General features: G+C 39.0%; 1 protein-coding gene across 3 annotated transcripts in view; it reads left to right on the top strand.

The window, feature by feature from the left end:
• Positions 1-23,449, top strand: part of ZNF215 (zinc finger protein 215) — a 259,348-nt gene that overhangs the window by 104,211 nt on the left and 131,688 nt on the right. Inside the window, exons 2-3 of one of the 3 annotated variants that reach the window (XR_014231408.1) lie at positions 758-928; positions 16,568-23,448. The exons of the other annotated variants lie outside the window; for them this stretch is intronic. The gene's annotated coding sequence lies outside the window, so the exon portion shown is untranslated. Of the gene's footprint in view, positions 1-757; positions 929-16,567; position 23,449 lie in introns of those variants that run through there. 3 annotated transcript variants of the gene reach the window in all.

Below are 23,449 nucleotides of genomic sequence, written 5' to 3'. Positions count from 1 at the left end.
GGGCATGTTACATTTTGTTGGCCTATGATGAATCACTTTTTCTTTAAATACCTTTATTGAGATATAATTTGCATACCATAAAGTTTACCTATTTAAAGTGCACAATTCAGTTGTTTTTAGTGTATTTACAGAGTTATGTAATCATCACCATACTCTATTTTTAGAGCATTTTGTCACCTTCAAAACAAACCTTGTATTCATTAGCATTCACTCCTGCCTTCCCCCCACCTCCACCTCCCAGCCCTGGGCAATCATTATTCTACTTTCTGTCTCTACAGATTTCCATATCCTGGACATTTCACATAAATAGTATCATACAATATGTGGTCTCAGTGTGTGGCTTCCTTCACTTAGTATAATTTTTTTGTTGTTCATATATCTTGTAGTGTGTATCAGTACTTCATTCCTTTTTATTGCCAAATATTCCATTGTATGAATCTACTGTATTTTCTTCATCCATTTATCAGTTAATGGACATTTAGGTTGTTTCCACTTTGTGACTACTGTGATTAATGCTAGTATAAACAGCTGTGTGTAAGTTTTTGTGTGGACATAGGTTGCATTTCTCTTGGTTATATATGTAGGAGTGAAATTGCTGGGTCATACAGTAGCTGTTTGTTTAATATTTTGGGAAGTTGACAAACTGTTTTCCAAAGCGGAAATGTGTGCCATTTTGCATTTCCACCCATAACGTATGGGGGTTCTAATTTCTCCACAGCTCATCACCACTTATTATTGTCTGTCTTTTTGATTACAGCCATTCCAGTGTGTGAAGTGTTATCTCACTGTGGTTTTGATTTGCGTCTCTCAAATGACTAGTGCTGTTGAGCATCTTTTTGTATGCTTACTAGACATTTGTATACCTTCCCACTTTCAGTCCCAAAGGAGCAAGAGACAGCACAGCAATGAAGGAAGAGTAAAGCAACAGGTGAGAAAATGGTGAAGACTCTAACCTCACTTCCTTTCTCCATTGCCAGACTGAGGCACATCTGGAGTTGGAGGAAGAGATAAGCTTTCAATTGGATAAGAGATTGGGTTAGACTGTATAAAAATTTACAAAGACTAAGATTCACTGAAAAAACTAGGATATTTTTTCATCCTAGTGATATTTCATCCAGGGTTGGTAAGAACTGAGTCTGCAGAACAGCCTGAAGGAGGCAGTCATGAGAAAACTAAAATTGCTTTCTGCTTGCACCTTACTGATTCCAACTAATTCAGTAAACCAGTTATATTTGTCATAAAAAATGAAAACCATTTCTAGGGTACAAATAAAAGTAGAAAATTCATATCACAGAAAACAACGAGATAAAGAAACTTTGCTTCATCCAGCAGATCAGGAAAGAAATGAAAAGAAACAACAAGAAATAAACATGATAAAGAAACCAACCATAAAATACAGTTGTCCAAATGTGATCAATCTTATGAATTCTGGCAATAAAGGTGATTGAGTACAATTAACTGGTAAAAGACATACTATTTCAGGGGGAAATTAAAATTAATAAAAGAGAAAATCCAACAAGAAGAGCTAATAGCAATAAAGCAACAAACATTGTTTTAGATATACAGGGATGAAAAGATAAAAATTCATAATGGCACTTTAACATATCTTTCAGAAACAGGTAGATCAAAGGCAAAGGCAAAAATTAGTAAAGATGGGAAAAGTTAAAATAACACAATTAACCTGTTACATCCCATATTCTTCTGCCCCCTTCTCAGTTTCTTTCCCTTCACAACAAATTTATCTAAAGAATTGCCTACCCTTGCTGTCTCCATTTACTTACCTTCCATTCATTTGTCAACCCAACTTAATCTGACTTATTCCCCCATAGCTCCAACGAGACACCAATCACCAAGGTCAACAAAATCTTCTATGTTGCCAAACCCACTGGAAAATGTTCAGCATTACCTTATTTGACCTCTCAGTAGGATTTGACATTTTTGACAAGTCCCTATTACTTGAACCGGTCTCTTCCTTTTGGCTTACAAGACATAAGCATCATATCATCATCACCACCATTCCCTACCACCTCTTCCTGGTTTTCTTATACCACTCAGGTGTCTCTTTTCCCCACATTTTCTTTCTGTTGTTGATTTCTAATTTAATTCCATTGTAGTTAGAGAACATGTGAGAACGCTATAGGGTACTATCAGAGTGTTCAAATGGGTGAGGGTGCTCACTTAATTCTGGCAGGTCAGAACAGGCTTCCTTGGAGAAGTGGCTTAAGCTGAAATGTCTCAAGCCAACTAGAAAAGAGAGAAGTGTGGAGAAGAACATTATAGACAGAACAAATGGTGTGAACAAAGGCCCCAAGGTTAGTGAGAGAGCATAGGGCACTCAAGCAAATGGGAGAAAAGGGGAGCCAGTGTGCTTCCAGAATAATGATTAAGTGGGAAAGTGGTAGAAGATGAGGCTGGAAAGATAAGCAGAATCCATGCCACGGAGGGCTTTGTCAACCATGTTAAAGATTTTGGTCTTTCTTCAGAGACCACTGGGAAGTTGATACTCTCATAGCACTCTATAGCTTTCTTATACAGTGCTAATTGCTGCTTTCTTATGTAACTGAATCATTTCTGTTTGCCTCACAAAATTATAAACTCCATGATGGCATAAATTATGAACTTTTGCTCATCATTGTATCCCTAGCACATTGGGATTGGATGGGCAAGAATGAATGAGGAAGACTAATTAGTAGTCCAGGAGACAAATGATGGTAGTTTGTACCAGGATGTTGGTGATGGGCAAATATGAGTGGATTTGAAAGATATTTGTGAAGTAAAGTTGACTGATCATGGTTCTAGATTAAATATGAATGGTGAAAGTAGGAACATGTCAAAGATGACTCTGTGGAAGCATCTTGTTTTTGGATAGTCTCTTAAACTTTTGTGGGAACACTACATTAATTTTACTTATTTTAAAATTTTCTTTTGTTCCAGCATTAACTGTTTCCTTGGACTTAGTTCTGTGTTCAGCTTAGTTTCTCTGTCTTTCTGTTTCTTCAACACGTTTTTTTTTCTTAGCCATTTTAATTTATCATTCTGTCATTGCATTGTCTCACATCACTAAGTGGTCTTTGAAAACAGTTTTCCTGGCTGCCTGTGTATTTACATTGAGTTAATATATCATAATTGATGAACCATTTTCTTTGCTATTGGTCATTTAAATTGCTCCCAATTGTTGCCTTATTAATAATGCTGTTTGAAACATCTTTTGCCCATCTCTAATTACTAATATATTTTTAGAAGTGACATTATGGGATCAGAGCACATTATATACATATGTGTGTGTGTGCATACATATATATATGAGGTAAAATTGGTTTATAACATTATATAAATTGTATAATTCCATGTATACAATATTATATTCTGACTTCTGTATACAGTGTGTTCACCTCCAAAAGTGTAATTTCATGATTCGGTGTTGGAAGGTTGTACAATTCTAAGAATTTCTTCATTCCTTCTAGGTTATCCAATTTGTTGTTCATTGTATTCTCTTATAATCCTTTTATTTTTTAATTAATTTTTTTAAATTAATTTTTTTAGGATGATGCGTTTTTTAATTTTAAAAATTTTATGTGGTGTACATGTAATGCTTTAAAAAATAAAACCCCTGTAAATTATTTCTAGAAAATGCCAAAATGTAACTTCAAATCTGTGAAAATAATTTTTTAAATTAACTTTTATTGGAGTATAGTTGTTTTACAATGTTGTGTTAGTTTCTGCTGTACAACAAAGTGAATCAGCTGTATGTATACATATATCCCCTGATTTTTGGATTTCCTTCTCATTTAGGTCACCGCAGAGCACTGAGTAGAGTTCCCTGTGCTATACGGTAGATTCTCATTATCTATTTAATACATAGTAGTATATATATGTCAATCCCATTCTCCCAGTTCATCCCACCCCCCTTCCCCCACCTGGTATCCATATGTCCGTTCTCTAAGTCTGTGTCTCTATTTCTGCTTTGCAAATAAGTTCATCTGTACCGTTTTTCTAGATCCCACATGTAAGTGATATTATACGATATTTGTTTTTCTCTTTCTGACTTACTTCTCTCTGTATGACAGTTTCTAGGTCTATACACATCTCTGCAAATGGCACAATTTTGTTCCTTTTTATGGCTGAGTAATATTCTATTGTATGTATGTACCACATCTTCTTTATCCATTCTTCTGTTGATGGATGTTTAGGTTGCTTCCATGTCCTGGCTATTGTAAATAATGCTTGTATCTTTTATTTATTTATTTATTTATTTGTTTGTTTATTTTTGGCTGCATTGGGTCTTTGTTGGTGTGCGCAGGCTTTCTCTAGTTGTGGTGAGTGGGGGCTACTCTTCGTTGTGGTGCGTGGGCTTCTCATTGCAGTGGCCTCTCTTGTTGCGGAGCACAGGCTCTAGGCGCGCAGGCTTTAGTAATTGTGGCACGTGGGCTTCAGTAGTTGTGGCTCGTGTGCTCTAAAGCGCAGGCTCAGTAGTTGTGGCGCATAGGCTTAGTTGCTCCACGGCATGTGGGATCTTCCTGGACCAGGGCTCAAACCCATGTCCCCTCCATTGGCAGGTGGATTCTTAACCACTGTGCCACCAGGGAAGTCCCGCATGTATCTTTTTGAATTATGGTTTTCTCCAGGTATTGCCCAGGAGTGGGATTGCTGGGTCCTCTGGTAGTTCCATTTTTAGTTTTTTAAGGAACCTTCATACTGTTCTTTATAGTGACTGTGTCAATTTACATTCCCACCAACAGTGTAAGAATGTTCCCTTTTCTCCATACCCTCTCCAGCATTTATTGTTTCTGGATTTTTGGATGATGGGAGTTCTGACTGGTGTGAGGTGATATCTCATTGTAGTTTTGATTTGCATTTCTCTGACAGTTAGCAATGTTGAGCATCTTTTCATGTGACTGTTGGCCATCTGTATGTCTTCTTTGGCGAAATGTCTATTTAGGTCTTCCACCTATTTTTCGATTGGGTTGTTTGTTTTTTGCTATTGAGCTGCATGAGCTGTTTGTATATTTTGGACATTAATTCCTTTTCAGTTGCTTCATTTGCAAATATTTTCTCCCATTCTGAGGGTTGTCTTTTCATCTTGTTTATGGTTTTCTTTGCTGTGCAAAAGCTTTTAAGTTTCATTAGGTCCCATTTGTTTATTTTTGTTTTTATTTCCATTACTCTAGGAGGTGGGTCAAAAAAGATGTTGCTGCAATTTATGTCAATGAGTGTTCTGCCTATCTTTACCTATAAGAGTTTTATAGTGTCTGGCCTCACATTTAGGTGTTTAATCCATTTTGAGTTTATTTTTGTGTATGGTGTTAGGGAGTATTCTAATTTCATTCTTTCACATGTAGCTGTACAGTTTTCCCAGTACCACTTATTGAAGAGACTCTCTTTTCTCCATTGTATATTCTTGGCTCCTTTGTCATAGATTAGGTGACATGGTGCATGGGTTTATCTCTGGGCTTTCTATCCTGTTCCATTGATCTATATTTCTGTTTCTGTGCCAGTACCATACTGTCTTGATTATTGTAGCTTTGTAGTATAGTCTGAAACCAGGGAGCCTGATTCCTCCAGCTCCGTTTTTATTTCTCAAATTGCTTTGGCTATCAGGGCCTTTTGTGTTTCCATACAAATTGTAAATGCCCTTGGTAATTTGATAAGGATTGCATTGAATCTGTAGATTACTTTGGGTAGTATAGTCATTTACACAATATTGATTCTTCCAATCCTAGAACATGGTATTTCTCTCCATCTGTTTGCATTGTGTTTGATTTCTTCATCTGTATCTTTTTTAAAAAATTAAATTATTTTTTTGGCGGAGTTGGGTCTTCGTTGCTGTGCGTGGGCATTCTCTAGTTGCGGTGAGTGGGGACTACCCTTCGTTGCAGTGCGTGGACTTCTTACTGCGGTGGCTTCTTTTGTTGTGGAGCATGGGCTCTAGGCTCACGGGCTTCAGTAGTTGTGGCACACGGGCTCAGTAGTTGTGGCGCATGGACTTAGTTGCTCCACGGCATGTGGGATCTTCCCGGACCAGGGATCGAAATAGTGTCCCCTGAATTGGCTGGCGGATTCTTAACCACTGTGCCATGAGGGAAGTCCTCATCAGTATCTTTTTTTTTAATTAATTAATTTATTTATTTATGGCCGCGCTGGGTCCTCGCTTCTGTGCGAGGGCCCTCCCCAGTTGCGGCAAGTGGGGGCCACTCCTCATCGCAAAGCGCAGGCCTCTCACTATCGCAGCCTCTCTTGTTGCGGAGCACAGGCTCCAGCCGCGCAGGCTCAGCAACTGTGGCTCACGGGCCCAGCCGCTCCGCAGCATGTGGGATCCTCCCAGACCAGGGCTCGAACCCGTGTCCCCTGCATTGGCAGGCAGACTCTCAACCACTGCGCCACCAGGGAAGCCCCTCGTCAGTATGTTATAGTTTTCTGAATACAGATCTTTTGCCTCTTCAGGTAGGTTTATTCCTAGGTGTTTTATTCTTCTTGTTGCAGTGGTAAATGGGATAGTTTCCTTAATTTCCCTTTCTGATTTTTCATTGTGTATAGGAATGCATTTCTGTGCATTAAATTTGTGTCCTGCAACTTTACCAAATTCATTGATTATCTCGTAGTTTTCTGGTGGCATTTTTAGGATTTTCTGTTTATAGTATCATATCATCTGCAAACAGGGACAGTTTTACTTCTTTTCCAATTTGTATTCCTTTTATTTCTTTTTCTTCTCTGATTGCTGTGGCTAGAACTGCCATAACTATGTTGAATAATAGTTGCGAGAGTGGATATCCTTGTCTTGTTCCTGATCTTAGAGGAAATGTTTTCAGTTTTTTACCATTGAGAATGATGTTTGCTGTGGGTTTTTCATATATGGCCTTTGTTATGTTGAGGTAAGTTCCCTCTATGCCCATTTTTTGCAGAGTTTTTATCATAAATGGATGCTGCAGTTTTTCAAAAGCTTTTCCTGCATCTATTGAGATGAGCATATGGTTTTCATTCCTCAATTTGTTAATATGATATATCACGTTGATTGATTTTCATATAGTGAAAAATCCTTGCATTCCTGGGACAAATCCCACTTGATCATCGTATATGATTGTTTTAATGTGTTGTTGGATTTGGTTTGCTAGTATTTTGTTGAGGATTTTTTTTGTCTGTGTACATCACTGACATTGGCCTGTAATTTTCTTTCTTTCTTTTTTTTTGTGATATCTTTGTTTGGTTTTGGTATCAGGGTGATGGAGGCCTCATAGAATGCAGTTGGGAGTGTTCCTCCCTCTGCAAATTTTTGAGAGTTTGAGAAGGATAGGTGTTAGCTCTTCTCTAAATGTTTGACAGACTTCGCCTGTGAAGCTATCTGGTCCTGGACTTTTGTTTGTTGTAAGATTTTTTAAAAAAATAAATAAATTTATTTATTTATTTCTGTCTGTGTTGGGTCTTCATTGCTGCCTGTGGGCTTTCTTTAGTTGTGACGAGCGGGGGCTACTGTTTGTTGTGGTGTGTGGGCTTCTCATTCTGGTGGCTTCTCTTTTTGCAGATCATGGGCTCTGGGGCCTACGGGCTTTGGCAGTTGTGGCATGCAGGCTCAGTAGTTGTAACTCACGGGCTTAGTTGCTCCACAGCATGTGGGATTTTCCTGTAGGGATCAAACCCCTGGCCTGTGCATTGGCAGGCGAATTCTTAACCACTGTACCACCAGGGAAGTCCCTGTTGGAAGATTTTTAATCACAGTTTCAATTTCATTACTTGTGATTGGTCTGTTCATATTTTCTGTTTGTTCCTGGTTCAGTCTTGGAAGGCTGTATTTTTCTAAGAATTTGTCCATTTCTTCCACGTTGTTCATTCTTTGGTATATAGTTGCTTGTAGTAGTCTCTTATGATCCTGTGTATTTCTGTGGTGTCAGTTTTAACTTGTCCTTTTTCGTTTCTAAGTTTATTGTTTTGAGTCTTCTCCCTTTTTTTCTTGATGAGTCTGGCCAAATGTTTATCAGTTTTGTTTATCTCCTAAAAGAACCAGCTTTTAGTTTCATTGATCTTTGCTATTGTTTTCTTCATTTCTTTTTTTAAAAACTTAATTAATTCATTCATTATTTATTTTTGGCTGCATTGGGTTTTTGTTGCTGTGCACAGGCTTTCTCTAGTTGCGGCGAGCGGGGGCTACTCTTCATTGCGGTACGCGGGCTTCTCGTTGTGGTGGCTTCTCTTGTTGCAGAGCACGGGCTCTAGGCACACGGGCTCCATAGTTGTGGCTTGCGAGCTCTAGAGTGCAGGCTCAGTAGTTGTGGCGCATAGGCTTAGTTGCTCCATGGCATGTGGGATCTTCCTGGACCGGGGATCGAACCCATGTCCACTGCATTGGCAGGAGAATTCTTAACCACTGTGCCACCAGAAAAGTCCCTATTTTCTTTGTTTCTATTTCATTCACTTTTGCTCTGATCTTTATGATTTGTTTCCTTCTACTTACTTTGGGTTTTGTTCGTTCTCTTTCTCTTATTACTTTAGCTGTAAGTTTAGGTTGTTTATTTGAGATTTTTCTTGTTTCTTGAGGTGGGATTGTATTGCTATAAAATTCCGTCTTAGAACTGCTTTTGCTGCATCCCATAGGTTTTGCATCATTGTGTTTCTTTGTCATTTGTTTCTAGGTAATTTTTATTTCCTCACTGATTTCTCCAGTGATCCATTGGTTATTTAATAGCATATTGTTTAGCCTCCAATGTGTTTGTGTTTTTTACAGTTTTTTTTTCCTGTAATTGATTTCTACTCTCATAGTGTTGTGGTCAGAGAAGATGCTTGATACGATTTCAATTTTCTTAAATTTACTGAGGCTTGATTTATGACCCAAGATGTGATGTATCCTGGAGAATGTTCTGTGTACACCTGAGAAGAAAGTGTATTCTGCTGCTTTCAGATGGAATGTCATATAAATATCAATTAAGTCTATCTGGTCTAATGTGTCATTTAAGGCTTGTGTTTCCTTATTAATTTTCTGTTGGATGATCTTTCCATTGGTGTAAATGAGGTGTTAAATTCCCCCACTATTATTGTGTTACTGTCAATTTCCCCTTTTATGGCTGTTAGAATTTGCCTTATGTATTGAGGTGCTCTTATGTTGGGTGTGTAAATATTTACAATTGTTATATCTTCTTCTTGGATTGTTCCCCTGATTATTATGTAGTGTCCTTCCTTGTTTCTTGTAATAATCTATATTTTTAAAGTCTATTTTGTCTGATATGAGTATTGCTACTCCAGCTTTCTTTTGATTTCCATTTACATGGAATATCTTTTTCCATCCCCTCACTTTCAGTCTGTATGTGTCTGTAGGTCTGAAGTTGGTCTTTTGTAGACAGCATATATATGGGTCTTATTGTATCCATTCAGCCAGTCTCTGTCTTTTGTTTGGAGCATTTCATCCATTTACATTTAAGGTAATTATCGATATGTATGTTTCTATTACTATTTTCTTAATTGTTTTGGGTTTGTTTTTGTAGGTCTTTTCCTTCTCTTGTGTTTCTTGCCTAGAGAAGTTCCTTTAGCATTTATTGCAAAACTGGTTTGGTGGTGTTGAATTCTCTTAGCTTTTGCTGGTCTGTAACGCTTTCGATTTCTCCATTGGATCTGAGTGAGTTCCTTGCTGGGAAGAGTAATCTTGGTTGTAGGTTTTTCCCTTTCATCACTTTAAATAGGTCTTGCCACTCCCTTCTGGCCTGCAGAGTTTCTGCTGAAAAGTCAGCTGATAACCTTATAGGGATTCCCTTTTATGTTATTTGTTGCTTTTCCCTTGCTGCTTTTAAGATTTTTTCTTTGTATTTAATTTTTGTTAGTTTGATTAATATGTGTCTCGGTGTGTTTCTCCTTGTATTTAACCTGTATGGGACTCTCTGTGCTTCCTGGACTTGGTGACTATTTCCTTTCCTATGTTAGGGAAGTTTTCAACTATAATCTCTTCAAATATTTTCTCGGAGCCTTTCTCTTTCTCTTCTTCTGCGACCCCTACAGTACGAATGTTGGTGCATTTAATGTTGTCCCAGATGTCCGTGAGAATGTCCTCATTTCTTTTCCATCTTTTTTCTTTATTCTGCTCTGCAGCAGTTATTTTCACCATTCTATCTTCCAGCTCACTTATCCGTTCTTCTGCCTCAGTTATTCTGCTATTGATTCCTTCTAGTGTATTTTTAATTTCAGTTATTGTGTTTTTCATCACTCTTTGTTCCTTAGTTCTTATAGGTCCTTGTTAAACATTTCTTGTATCTTTTTCATCTGTTCCTCTATTGTATTTCCGAGATCTTGGATCATCTTAACTATCATTACTCTGAATTCTTTTTCAGGTAAATTACCTATTTCCTCTTCATTTTTTTGGTCTTGTGGATTTTTGCCTTGCTCCTTCATCTGGTGCATATTTCTCTATCTTCCTATTTTGTGTAGCTTACTGTGTTTGCGGTCTCCTTTTCACAGGCTGCAGGATCGTAGTTCCAGTTGCTTCTGGTGTCTGCCCCCTAGTGAGTGAGGTTGGTCCAGGGGCTTGTGTAGGCTTCCTGGTGGGAGGGACTGGTGCTTGCACTCTGGTGGGTAGATCTGAATCTTGTCCCTTTGATTGCCAGGGCTGTGTCAGGTGATGTGTTTTGGGGTGTCTGTAAGCTTAGTATGACTTTAGGCAGCCTGTCTGTTGATGGGTTGTGTGTTCCTGTCTTGCTGGTTGTTTGTCATGGGGTATCCAGCCCTGGAGCCTGCAGGCAGTTTAGTGGAGCCAGGTCTTGATGTCGAGATGGAGACCTTTGGGAGAGCTCCTGTTGATTAATATTCCCTGGGGCTGGAAATTCTCTGGTATTCCAGTGTCTTGGACTCAATGCCCTTACCTCAGAGTCTCAGGCCCGACCCCTGGCCTGGGAACCAAGACCCCGCAAGTTGCATGGTTTGGCAAAAAAAGAAAAAAGAAGAGAAGTAAAGAAAACAAACAGACAAAGAAAACCCAAATCAAATGATAAAAACAAAACCAATCAAAGAAAAGAAAAAAAGAAAAAGAAAATGAAAATCAAGAGAACAATCTAACAAAGAAAACAACCCCAAAACAAAAACAAACAATAAAAACAAAACTAACAAAAATGAAAAACAAAAAGCAGAACAAAACCAGAAAGCAAACTAAAAAAAAAAGAAAACCAAAACAAACACACAAAATCCATCCAAAATAAAACCCCCAAGAACAAAAACAAAAACAAGAAAAAAAAACAGCAGAAAAGTCAAGTAATAATAGAAAAATTAAAAAAATATAATATATATATTAAAAAATTGAAAGAAAAATAACTAAGAAATAAAAAGGAAAACAGAAGACAAGAGAACAAAATGAAACAAAAAACAAAAAGAAAAAACAAAACAAAACAATAATAATAATTATATTTTCCTGAGGCATCCACTGTCAGTGTCCTTGCACCCCCAGTCAGCCACATCCAAACCCCACCTCCCCAGAAGGCCCACCAATACCTCTAGGTAGGTCTCTGGACCCACTGTGATCACTGTGGGGGCAGCTCAGGCTCTGACCTGGCCCAACTCTCATGTGCACTTTCCCCAAAGTCCACAGCTTCCCAAGTTAGACCAGTCTCAGTTGTGGGAGTTCTCATCCATTCAGATATTCCACAGACGCAGGGTTTACTAAGAAGATCACGAGGATTTATTCTGCAGCTTGTGCAGCTTCACAGAGAGATTTGCATTCCTCTGCCTTAGTCACATAGCCCCTGGGGCTCAGCTTTGGTTTTGGCCCCAGTTCTGCATGCAGGCTCCCCTCAGTAGTCTGTTCCCCACCAAGGTGAGAGGGGGCAAAAGCAGCTGCTGATTGGGGCACTTAATCACTCCGGCCAGGGAGGGATAAGGTGGGCACAGCTGGGGCATGCGCGAAGTTCCTGTGATGGCAGAGACTGGCAGGAAGATGCAACAGACTGGGACATGCTCACTCTGGTGGGAGTTCCTCCCAGTGCCTGCGGAGGCAGGGGTCATCGGGTGGGGAGGGGGTGTGCAATGGCAGCCCCACCCCTTGGGTGCCACTCAACAGTCATGCCTCATTTCCAAGACAGACTACATTTCCTTTTGGAGCATTCCCAGCCGTGGAGCCCCTCACTCCTGTCCCCTTAGGTTGTCTCTGCATAGCCAACAGCAGTCCTCTCCCTGGATCCACTATCCTAACCCCACCTTTTAGAACTCAGCCCCCGCCAACATTGGCATCTTGCTGTCTCAGGCTGGGGCACCCAGGGATGATTCTGGAGGAGGCTTTGGTGTGGGCAGTGCATGCAGGCCCTGTGTGTGGTTAAAGGAGGCTTTGATGGTGGCAGCGCTCAGGACCCTGGAGTCTGCACCAGCGGAGGAGGCCTTGGCTTGAGGGGCAGGCCATTTGCTTGGAGTATCTTCCTCCAGCCCTTTATTTTGAAACTATGTTTATTTTTAGAGCTGAAGTGAGTCTTTTGGAGGCAACATATAGCTGGGTCTTGGATTTTAATTCATCCAGCTACTCTGTGTCTTTTGACTGGTGATTTAACCCATTTATATTTAGGGTGATTATTGATGAATGAGGACTTAGTACTACCATTTTATCTTTTGTTTTCTGGTTTGTTCTATATAAGTTCTTTATTCCCAGGCTACCTTAAAAATTGTTTCTTTGTTATTGACTTTTGACAGTTTTACTCTAATATGTTTTTGAGAAGGTCTTTTTGCATTGCAGTAATTAGGTGTTCTCTTAGCTTCATGGACTCATACATCCAGTTCCTTCCCCAGATTTGACAACTTCTCAGTTATTATTTCTTTAAGTGCACTCTTTTCCCTCTCTTTTCCTAGGGGATACCATTATACTTATGTTGCCTTTCCTAATAGAGTTGGATAGTTCGTGTAGAATTTCTTCATTTTAAAAAATTTAGTTCTCTTTCCTCTTCTACCTGTATCGTTTCTAGATTTCTGTCTTTGAGCTTGCTAGTTCTCTCTTCAGTACAGTCTGTTCTAGTGCTTTCTAGTGTGTTGTCTCATTTATTGAGTTCTTCAGTTCCAGGATTTCTATTTGGTTGTTTTGCAGATTTTTAGTCTCTTTGGTAAATTATTCCTCTGTTCATTAATTTATTCCTGAGCTCATTGAACTGCCTTTCTGAGTTTTCTTGTAGCTCATTCAGTTTCTTTATGGCAGCTATTTTGAGTTCTCTGTCAGAACACATTATTTTGTGTCCTTAAGTTTGGTTTCTGAAGAATTGTCATGTTCTTTTTTGTTATACTGTGTTACCATGGTTTTTCATGGTGCTTGATGAGCTGTTTCTCTGCTGGTGCATTTGAAGTAGTGAATACCTTTCTTTAGGCAGAGCTTTTTTCACTTGATTCTAATTACTCAACAGATGAGTAATTAGAGCACTTCCTTTTGTTTTTCAGTAGGTGGCACTATAGCAGAGGTTTCTGGTTTCTTTTACCTGAACTATCCCTGGTTAAATATGAGTGTCTACACTTTCCACCCTCTATCTCTGTCAGAGATTTTGTCCTGTGCCTTTGTTGTTGTTGTTTGTGCCTCCAGGGTTGCCAGTGACGTGCTGCTGCCAGTACTGCTGTTATCACTGGTGTTGCCACATGGGACACTCAGATGGCAGTTACCTCTGTTTTACCTGGAGTCATCTGGTTCATAGGCTCTGTCATACTAAGGAAAGGTGGGGAGAAGCTGGGGTTGTGGGTGCCTCTGCCATGTCCACGTTGTCAGGTTTGTGGGTACCACTACTGCAGGTGGAGGGGGCAGTGCAGAGTCATGGATACTTCCACTGCTGGAGAGACAGGGTGTCAGGCTCTGCTGTTGCTTCTGCCCAGTTCCCTGTGGCTGTGGGCATCATGCCTGGGAAGCTGGAGTCATGTGCACTACTCCCCTCTTGCTACTGGGTTCTCTGGGGCTATGGGCTCAGTTGTTGTATCTGGGTATCCAGGATTATAGGCACCACCTCCACTGTTAACCTGGTCTGCCTCGTCTATGTTTTCTAGTTCACACACATTTAGATGTACAGATGTGTGGAACCCTTTGGCATCCTAGTGTGTTAAGCAGAGGAAACTTTGTTGAGTTAATGAATATTTTACTGGTTGTAGATTGAAGGGACGAGAGAGAGGGAGTGTCTCATGCTACCATGATGCTAACATTACCTTCTTCTTCAGCTGTTTTAGTGGTTTTCAGTTGTATTGGCCTGTACCGGTAGATGGCATGAATTTCCCCAGTGAATGTGAAAATTATGATTCTCCTAATAGCAGTTGCAGAGGCTAATTATGAGAAGGCAAGTATACTCATCAGATGGGCTGCTCTGCTGGTTACCCAGGTACTTAGATTCTCTGTGTGAGGAATCCATGGCCGTTGCAAAGGCTGGAGGTTATTTGAGAGCATCAGTCTGTTTCTGTGTCAGTCCCTGATGCTGCCTTTGGAATTTTTCATATGACTCTCTTATTCTCTTTAGTGAGAGAATTTTTCTTGTGGCTTTATCCTAGACTGGAAGGCCACAGCTCTGATTCCTGGGACTGGTTCAGCTTTTCTGTAGCTCTTTAACTTTCACCCTGAGCATAGCATGAGCACTCCAGTTCCCTGATCCAGCTGTCTGTGGTCTTAGGGATTTTTCAGGTATTGTTGGAAAAATTTACTTAAAAACAAACTTCCTCTTTCACATATGCGAAGTTTCACATGTCTATATCTATATCTATCTGTATAATTTATCTATATCTCTACATATATATGTATCAGGTTTCATGTATATATATATATATTGCTGTCAGTTAGAGGCCATGTAACTTTACATTGCCTAGAAGTTTCTCAGCCTTTTTAGTCCACTGGAAATTTTGTTTGAAATGCACTATTTGTTTGAGCCATCTACATTAAAGGAATAGAAAACCTAAGTAAAATAATTGTCATGAAAGTAATTGAGAAAGGTGTCAAAACATTGTCTGTGTCTTTCTCTCTTTCCTTACAGAGTGGAATGAGATAAATGAATTAGGCCCAGATAGTTAAAAAGGGAATTCTGTTAGACTTCAAAGAAAAGTAATGCTAATGATATAAGAACAATTCCCAAACTTAAAGAGAGAAGGAAATCCTCTAAATTACTTTACACATGCTATTGTGGTTAAAAGTGACAGCTATGGAATCAGGCCACCTGTATTCAAATTCTGGCGTCATCATTTACTAGCAGTATGATGTTAGTCAAGTTATTTAACCTCCTTTGCATCAGTTTCTTTCTGTTAAAAAGGGGATAAAAACAGTGCTTACATGTTGTTGTTGTAAGGTATAAGTGAGTTAATACACCTAAAAGTCTTTGAATGTTTGGTATAGAGTAAGTGAGTAAGAGATATATGCTACTGTTATTGTTGTTGCTATTATTATTATTACTATTACTACTACAAACTGACAAAAATATTCAAAATAAATGTACATATTAATCTCACTTATAAATAATTGGGTCAACATTCTAATTCCAGTTAGCAAACAGAATACACAAACATTACAAAATAAAATACACAAGTGCGAAGTTTGGCTTGTTCACTATTAGGAAATATTATCTTTTCTGTGGATACAGAAAATGCATATAATAACAATACATACCCATTTATGAGTAAAATTCTTAATAATGTAGGCATAGGTAGATACTTCTATAGCATGGTAAAATATATATCTCAAATAAGAAACCCATGTCATCTTTAATGGTGAAAAGCCAAAAGTATTTTCACTAAGGCTAAGAAAACAAAGATACTCACCACTTTACTATGATACTACATCCACTTTACTTAACATTGTTATATCTAAGCAAATTAATGAGACATGATAAGAACAAAAAGACTTAATACAAATTGAGAAAGTGGGTGCCTGCTTGTTTGCAAATGATGAAATATCAAACCTGGAAAACCAGTGTAATCAATTGAGAACCAGAGACTAAGTATAATAAAATCATTCCATTATTTGGTATAAGATTAATATTTAAAAATCAATGTTTTAAAGCTTTTATCAATATCAATTATAAATGATTTTTTATATGTAAAAAATATGTGGTCAGTAAATATAATAGAAAAGTTGATTTCGTATGCAGTGGTAACTGAAAAGAGATAACAAATTGGACTAGATTTAATGAGAAATGTACATACTACTGTTCTAGAGAAATATCTAAAGCCTTTGGCTGGTGCATAAAATACTGAATAAATGAGATACATTTTTCTGAGGAAGCTTTTTTTCTGTAAAGGAATATATTGTTCTTAAATTTAAGTATACATTTAAGTCAATCTCAATAAATATGTAACATTTATGTTTGGAATTAGTCAAGTTGATATATTCAGAGAAATACATGAATGAGAAGTCAAAGAAATTAGTAGAAGATATAAGCTTATACTATTCTTGCAAGATATTCACAAATAAAGGAAACGTCATATTTAAAAAGGGTTTGGTACTAATCCTTGAAAGTCCATAAAAGGAGTCATATTGACTCTGTTTATGATTAAAATTTTATTTAAAACGAGTGACAAAAATTGGATTATTCAAAAACTACATGGCCATAAGAAGATAATATTGACCCTCTACCTTATTTATTTTACCAAAATAACTTACAGTAAAGTACAATTTCAGGACTTCCCTGGTGGCACAGTAGAAACGGGTCCTCCTGCCAGTGCAGGGGACACGGGTTCAAGCCCTGGTCTGGGAAGATCCCACATGCCGTGGAGAAGCTAAGCCTGTGTGCCACAACTACTGAGCCTGCGCCCTAGAGCCTGTGAGCTACAACTACTGAAGCCTGCGTGCCTAGAGCCAGTGCTCTGCAACAAGAGAAGCCACCGCAAGGAGAAGCCCGTGCACCGCAACGAAGAGTAGCCCCCGCTCACCGCAACTAGAGAAAGCCCGCACGCAGCAATGAAGACCCAACACAGCCAAAAAATTTAAAAAAAAGTACAATTTCAAAAAAGTCCAAAAATTGATAAATATACTAGAAGAAAATGAAATGTTTTATTATTCTTGTTGGTGTTGTTATTATTATTGATATGGAGAATGCCATTCCAAGCAAGAAACAACCATATACCAGAAAGGAAAAGATATGTACCTGTGACTACATAAAACTCATTTCTGTAAGTTAAGAAATGCATTATACAAAGTCAAAAGAAAGGTGTCAACTGTAAAATAAATATTTGCAACCCCTATGTGAGAAAGAGTAATAATTTACTTAACATATGAAAGTTCTTACAAATAAATAATCAAAAAAATGAACAGTTCAAGAGAGAAAGAAGCAAATGACAACAGTAAGCAGAAAGAATGACAAAGTATCAATAGCTTGTAAATAAGTGAAAGGATCCTAATGTTACTAACAACGAAATAACAGGAAATTTTAAAATGTGAGATACTATTTTTAAAAAACTTGATGATTCAAAGGGGTTGGTGAGCGTGTGAAAACAAAGACAAAGGATGTGTTAGATACTGCAGTATCTACGAAAATTAAAAATTACTTTTTTGTTTAATTTATTTATTTTTGGCTGCTTTGGGTCTTTGTTGCTGTGCACGGGCTTTCTCTAGTTGCGGCAAGTGGGGTCTACTCTTCGTTGTGGTGCGCGGGTCTATCTTTGCAGTGGCTTCTCCTGTTGCAGAGCACGGGCTCTAGGTGCTGTGCAGGCTTCAGTAGTTGTGGCACGTGGGCTCAGTAGTTGTGGCACATGGGCTTAGTTGGTCTGCGGCATGTGGAATCTTCCCTGACCAGGGCTTGAACCCATGTCCCCTGCATTGGAAGGTGGGTTCTTAACCACTGCGCCACCAGGGAAATCCCCAAAATTACTTAGTATATGATTCAACAATTTCTACAACTTAAATGAAAACTATTCTTCAGATATATTCATCATTGCAGCATTTTTATTTTTGTAATAGTCAAATTAGGATATAAACCTAAATGACCATCAGCATCTGGTTAAATAAAATATTGTGCATCAGTGAAATCAGTGAACAGAATGAAGCAGCTCATATGTGTTGGTAACGAAAGATTTCCAAAATAATTTAAGTAAATAAAAGTGTGAGGGGGTTTTAACATCAGTTTGGTCCTTCAAGAAGCAGATACCAAGATGGGATTAGACACGTAAGAGATTTATTGGATGAAATGCCTGTGCGAAAGGTATAAGAGGAGAAAGCAATGAAAGCCAGGGAATCCTTCAGAGCACAATGCTGGTCTGACACCTGAGAAAGGAGAGAGGGAAAGAAGGGTTTGGTAAAAAGAGTCTCAGACCACAGTGAGTTTAGAACAAATCCTGGCCAGGCCTATAGGGAATCCTGAGCAATGATTGCTAGTTAAAGGAACTCCATGATGAGCAGGATTGGGCTTTTCCATGCTGAGTCATTGAGGGCAGCCTGGGGGAGGTGTGGCCTCGGTGTGAACACCCTGATAGATCCAAACAGGTGGGCAGTGGAGGCTCTCAGTTACCTCTACTCACAGAAGTTTTTATTGAAAGTGGTGCATCTTCATGACCAGCAGAGTCTAGTTCTTATGCCATATAGATTTACCTTCCAAAGATGTTTGGAGGGCACTTCCTCCTTGTTGTCCATGGGCCTCTCTTCCTGAGGAGAAACTTAGAAGAGGAAGGTTAGAAGTGAACTATAGCCTAGATTGCTTCCTTTGATCTTGGGGGGTGTAACCAAAGGCAATTTCTTCCTTCACTATGAATTCTAGCTTTCCCTTATCCTCAACTGTCCGGGTACCATACCTGTGGATCAGGCATTTTGTATATCTCTAGATAGTGGTGCTAATCAAGGCTCTGCAAAGAGGAAAGGCAAACGCACACCCAGAATAGGTATCAATCCCCATGTTGACAAAGTGTTGGACCTTGCAGGATGGAAGGAGTAAAATGAAATTGACTTGCCAACAAGTGCCTATTTGGACTTTTTGAGAATAATGACATATTGGTGGTTCAGCATAGGTCTCTGTTGTTGGAAGTTGGACATTGAGAGGCAACATTAGCTAGATTAGCCTTGGTTCCTGTTATTGCATCCATGCATAGCCTATATATCTACTGTCCTTACCATTTCATTTATGTGCCTATCATGCCAGTTCTTGGGGGGTTGATGAGGAAGAACAGATAATATGAACTGGTCAAGTCATTTTTCCAACCTGGTTGTTCAGTGTCCCTTCAGTGGTGGGTGCTTTCTGGTGGGCATGTGTGATATAAAGTTCTTCACACTTTGCGCCCACTGCTGTATGTCCATGCACATGCTCTACCCAAAGGCTTCTAATTTCTTATTGGCAACTTCCTAGGAATTTGTACATATTCTCACCTCATGCTACTTCTCTTATCATACAAAGCCAATGACTAGGAGCAACATTTGCAATTTTTCCATTTGGGAAGATTTTTTTTTCCTCTATACTGCTTTTCAAGGCTATTTACAAATGTGGCTTTAATGCAGCTACCATCCATTTTTAGGTTGTACCCAATATGAGGCCGACCTGTCCATAAATCGAGCTTGAGCTTTTTCTTATTCCTTTAGATGTTTGGATGTGACCCCCATAAAGCTATAGATGTGAGCTGGGGGAGGGTTCCGGGTGCAACTGTGGTAGGTGACATGGGGGTTGGGGCTACCTGTTCATGATTAATAATGTCCTCTGTTCCTGAACAAACTTGATCTAGGATATACCATTTGCATCTTACCATGGATTGCTGCTGGGCCTTTCTGACAGTAAGCCTTGGTGGGTCCAACATAACCCAGCTCAAAATGGGCATTTTCAGTCACATGATCAGTTTGTGCCTCATGGTCAAGCATTCCATAACTACCAGGGATCAGTGACAGACCAGGAGCTGTTTCTCAAAAGGCATATAATTCTCTGGTGCAGATGACATGGCCTTACTCCAGAACCCCTGCATCATGATTCTCTTGCTGGGGCCTACCATAAACAAAGCATAAACAAACTTTTTCTATAATGAGCCATAGAAAATATCTGAGACTCTGTCAACCATATGTTCTTTGTTTCAACTACTCAACTCTGCTTTTGTAGTGTGAAAGCATCTATAGACAATATTCAAATGAATGAACTTGGCTGCATTTTTATAAAATATGTTTTCCAAAAATGGTGGCATACTAGTTCAACCCATGGACCATGGTTTGCTGATCCCTGGCATGAACTCCACAGTGAATCTTTTATCATAATTGACACCTCCAACCCCATAGGGTCTGCTGGATCATATGGCTCAGCCTTTGGTCAACTTGCACCACAGCCTGAAACTATTGGAGAATCCTTTCCTCCTCTAGACCCCATTCAAAGATGGTAGACTTCCTTGTCACCTGATATGGACCAGAGAAGTATTCCTAGGTGTGGAATGTGTTGCTTCCCCAAATCAAAGAGGCCTACCAGGTGCTGTGCTTTATTTTTTATTGTAGGGAATACAAGATGCAGTTATTTGTCTTTTAATTTGGAGGGGATATTGTGACCATTGGACCCTTAAAAACTTTTGTTATGGCAGGTCCCTGAACCTCTGTAGGGTTTGTTTCCCATCCTCTGGAGCACATGTCTTAACAAGGCCACCAACTTACTAGCCACCTCTTACTTTCCTGGTCAATTGGCCTGATGTCATCGTATAACTGATCAGTGTGATGTTCTCTGGGATGGTCCCCTTTCTTTAGGATTGTTTTATGACAGAAAGCAGGAGAGTTAGTAGAGCCCTGGGACAAAACTCTAAGTAAATATATTTGTCCATTTCATGAATGTGAAGTGTTTCTAGTAGTCTCTTACCACTGAAATAGAAAAGAATGCATTTGCCAAATCAGTGGCAAATACTATCTTAGCTCTAGCAATATTACCTTGGCCAGTACAGAACCTGCAGTAGGGACTACCATTGGATTAGCAGCAATTTACAAGAAATTTTTAGGATCCATCTGTTATTGCAAGAGACAGACTGGCTAATTAAATGGAGACATGGTAGGGATAACCACCGCTTTAGGTTTTTAATGGTGGTACTAATCTTTGCCATCCCCTGTGTTGTGATTTTTTAAAGATTTATTAACTTGCCAGAGTGGAGGGCAATTTTGAAGACTTCTGCTTAGCCTTTCTCACTATTAAAGCACTTACCTCATAGGACAAGAACCCAACTTGGGGATTAGTCCAACTGCCAAGTTTGTCATTCCTCGATTATACATTCGGGGACTGGGGACAGACCACTCTGTGGGTCTGTCGACCCAGTGGACTGAATGTGAGCTTGACTTTAGCCTAGGAAAGACCCCATTTATTACCTAGCCTCCAGTTATGAATAATCATACTTTGTTTCTCTAGATGTCAGTGTCAACTCAGACCTTGTGTCTAATAATTCTCTAAATGTCTGGGTACTCCCCTTTCCCCAGTGCATATTTATCTGAATAAATATCTGTAGGTCCCTTTAGGGATGATTATAATATATATTTGCCACAGTGCTGCAGGGTCTTTAATCCTGGGGACTCAGTCATCTTTTTAGTCAGTGGTTTTGAGAATGGCTGTAGTGAGTGACTAAGGGGGATAGAAGTAGATCAGAATGGTAATAGGAGCTGCATCACATCACATCACATCATATCACATCACATCACATCGGGCCTTGACGACTCTTGTGATGACTTTCACACTGAATGAAAACTGGAGATTTCAGGGTTTTGAACAAAGGATTAAAATGATCTAGCTTACATTAAAAAAAGCTTTCTGACTGCTACGTTGGATGTTGTTATGGTAATCTGTTAGGAGGCTATTGAGCCTCAGTGCCTGCAGTGGAGTGGTGGTAAATGGCTAGATTTTAGATATATTTTGACAGTAGATTTCACAGGATTTAGCAATGAATGAGTGGGTGAGAAGAATTATGGATGATTTAGAGTATTTTTTGGCCCAGGGGATTGAAACAATGGATTAGCCTTTAACTAAGAAGAGGAAGCCTATAGATAAGAGCAGGGTTTGAGTGAGGGGATATTTAGAATCCAGTTTTGGGCATGTTAAGCTTGAGATGTCTTTGAGACATCCAAGTGGAGATGGTGAGTAGGCATGTATTCAACATTTAATGAGAGGTGTGGTGAGACAAATGTATTAGGAGTCATCAGTGTATAGGTGGTATTTAATGCAATGAGGATTGGGGACCCCTTAAGAGAGAGAGAGAGTCTAGATATAGAAGGAAGACCCAAGATTGAGCCCTTGGGGTATATTAGCATTGAGAGACTGATAGAAGTGGAAGAAGCAGTAAAGAAGAGTGAAATAGGAGGAGAGAAGCAAGAGTGCAGTATTCTCAAATCCAAGTAAAAGAAGTGTTTCAGGGAGATGAGAGGGACAAAATGATGCTGGTAGGTCATGTATATGACTGTGAATAAAAAATTGGATTTAGCCAAGTGGAGGCCATTGGTGACCTTTATTTAGTTGATGTCAGCTGCATTATCCCTGTTTGAAATATCAGCATCATCTTTGATTTCTCTCTTTTCCTTCGAACTGTCTCCACTTCCAACTCCAGTATTTAGTAAGCTTGTCCTCAGTTGTACTTAAGAACCATGATTCATCACCTACATTGGGGTAAATACCATTCTACATGCTGAGCATATGGAGATGAACAAGACATGAACTCTTTCAGGAATTTACAGCTGAGAATGCGGTACAGGCATAAACACATTTCATTGTAATGGAAATGATAATAATTTTAATAACTATAGTAATTTCTTCTTTTGACATGACTTTTGTTGCTTTTCTGCTGCTGCTGCTACTAGTACTACTACTACTACTACCACCACCACCTACCATTTATTGGAACATATATGCCGTGCCAGGGATATCTCAAGAAATCCTTACACTTCTATGAGGTGGCACCATTTTATGGATGAAAATGAAGCAGAGACAGGTTGAGAAAGTCATTCAAGGTCACACAGCTACTAAATGGTGGAAGTCCTATTCAAAACCGAACAGTCTAATTTTCGAGTTTGTGTTTGTTAACTAGAATTGAAAGATGACATTTTCTACCTCTCAAAACTTGCATACCTACTAATTTATTCCCTCACCTTAAGTTACATTCCCCCTCTTGCTTCCCCTTATTCTTTTTTTTACTGGGATAGCTTTTCTAATAAATCAATTGTGTGTGAATCCATGTCTCGGACCTTTTGAAGAACCTAAGACATATTATCTTCTATGCTGTTAAAGAATTGTGACAATGACTTGTCTAAGTCTTTGACTGATGGATTAGTTTTTGAGAGAGGTATAACTACAGATAAAGTACTGTGGGACATCAATATATCGAGATGCATTTTGAGCCATAAGTTATAACCACATTTATTGAGAACTTACTATATTCTCAGTTGTGATTTCCCAAGGGGTCCTGGTTGAATATTCCTGCCGATGAACCTCAGATGAGACTATCTCAATCCATCAATGTGTTCCTAATAAAATGTTACTCAAATGCAAAGGAATAAGGAACTTAGGAGTGGCAGTATAACATAATAATAACTTACACTTATAAAGTACTCTGTGTTTGCTTCTGTCTTAAATGTTTTTTAAATAGG

This window comes from Balaenoptera borealis (genome assembly GCF_965194805.1).
Source record: "Balaenoptera borealis genome assembly, chromosome: 11".
Taxonomy (NCBI): Eukaryota; Metazoa; Chordata; class Mammalia; order Artiodactyla; family Balaenopteridae; genus Balaenoptera; species Balaenoptera borealis.
Note: the sequence above shows the minus strand (reverse complement) of the source record. Positions and strands in the feature narration are given on the sequence as shown.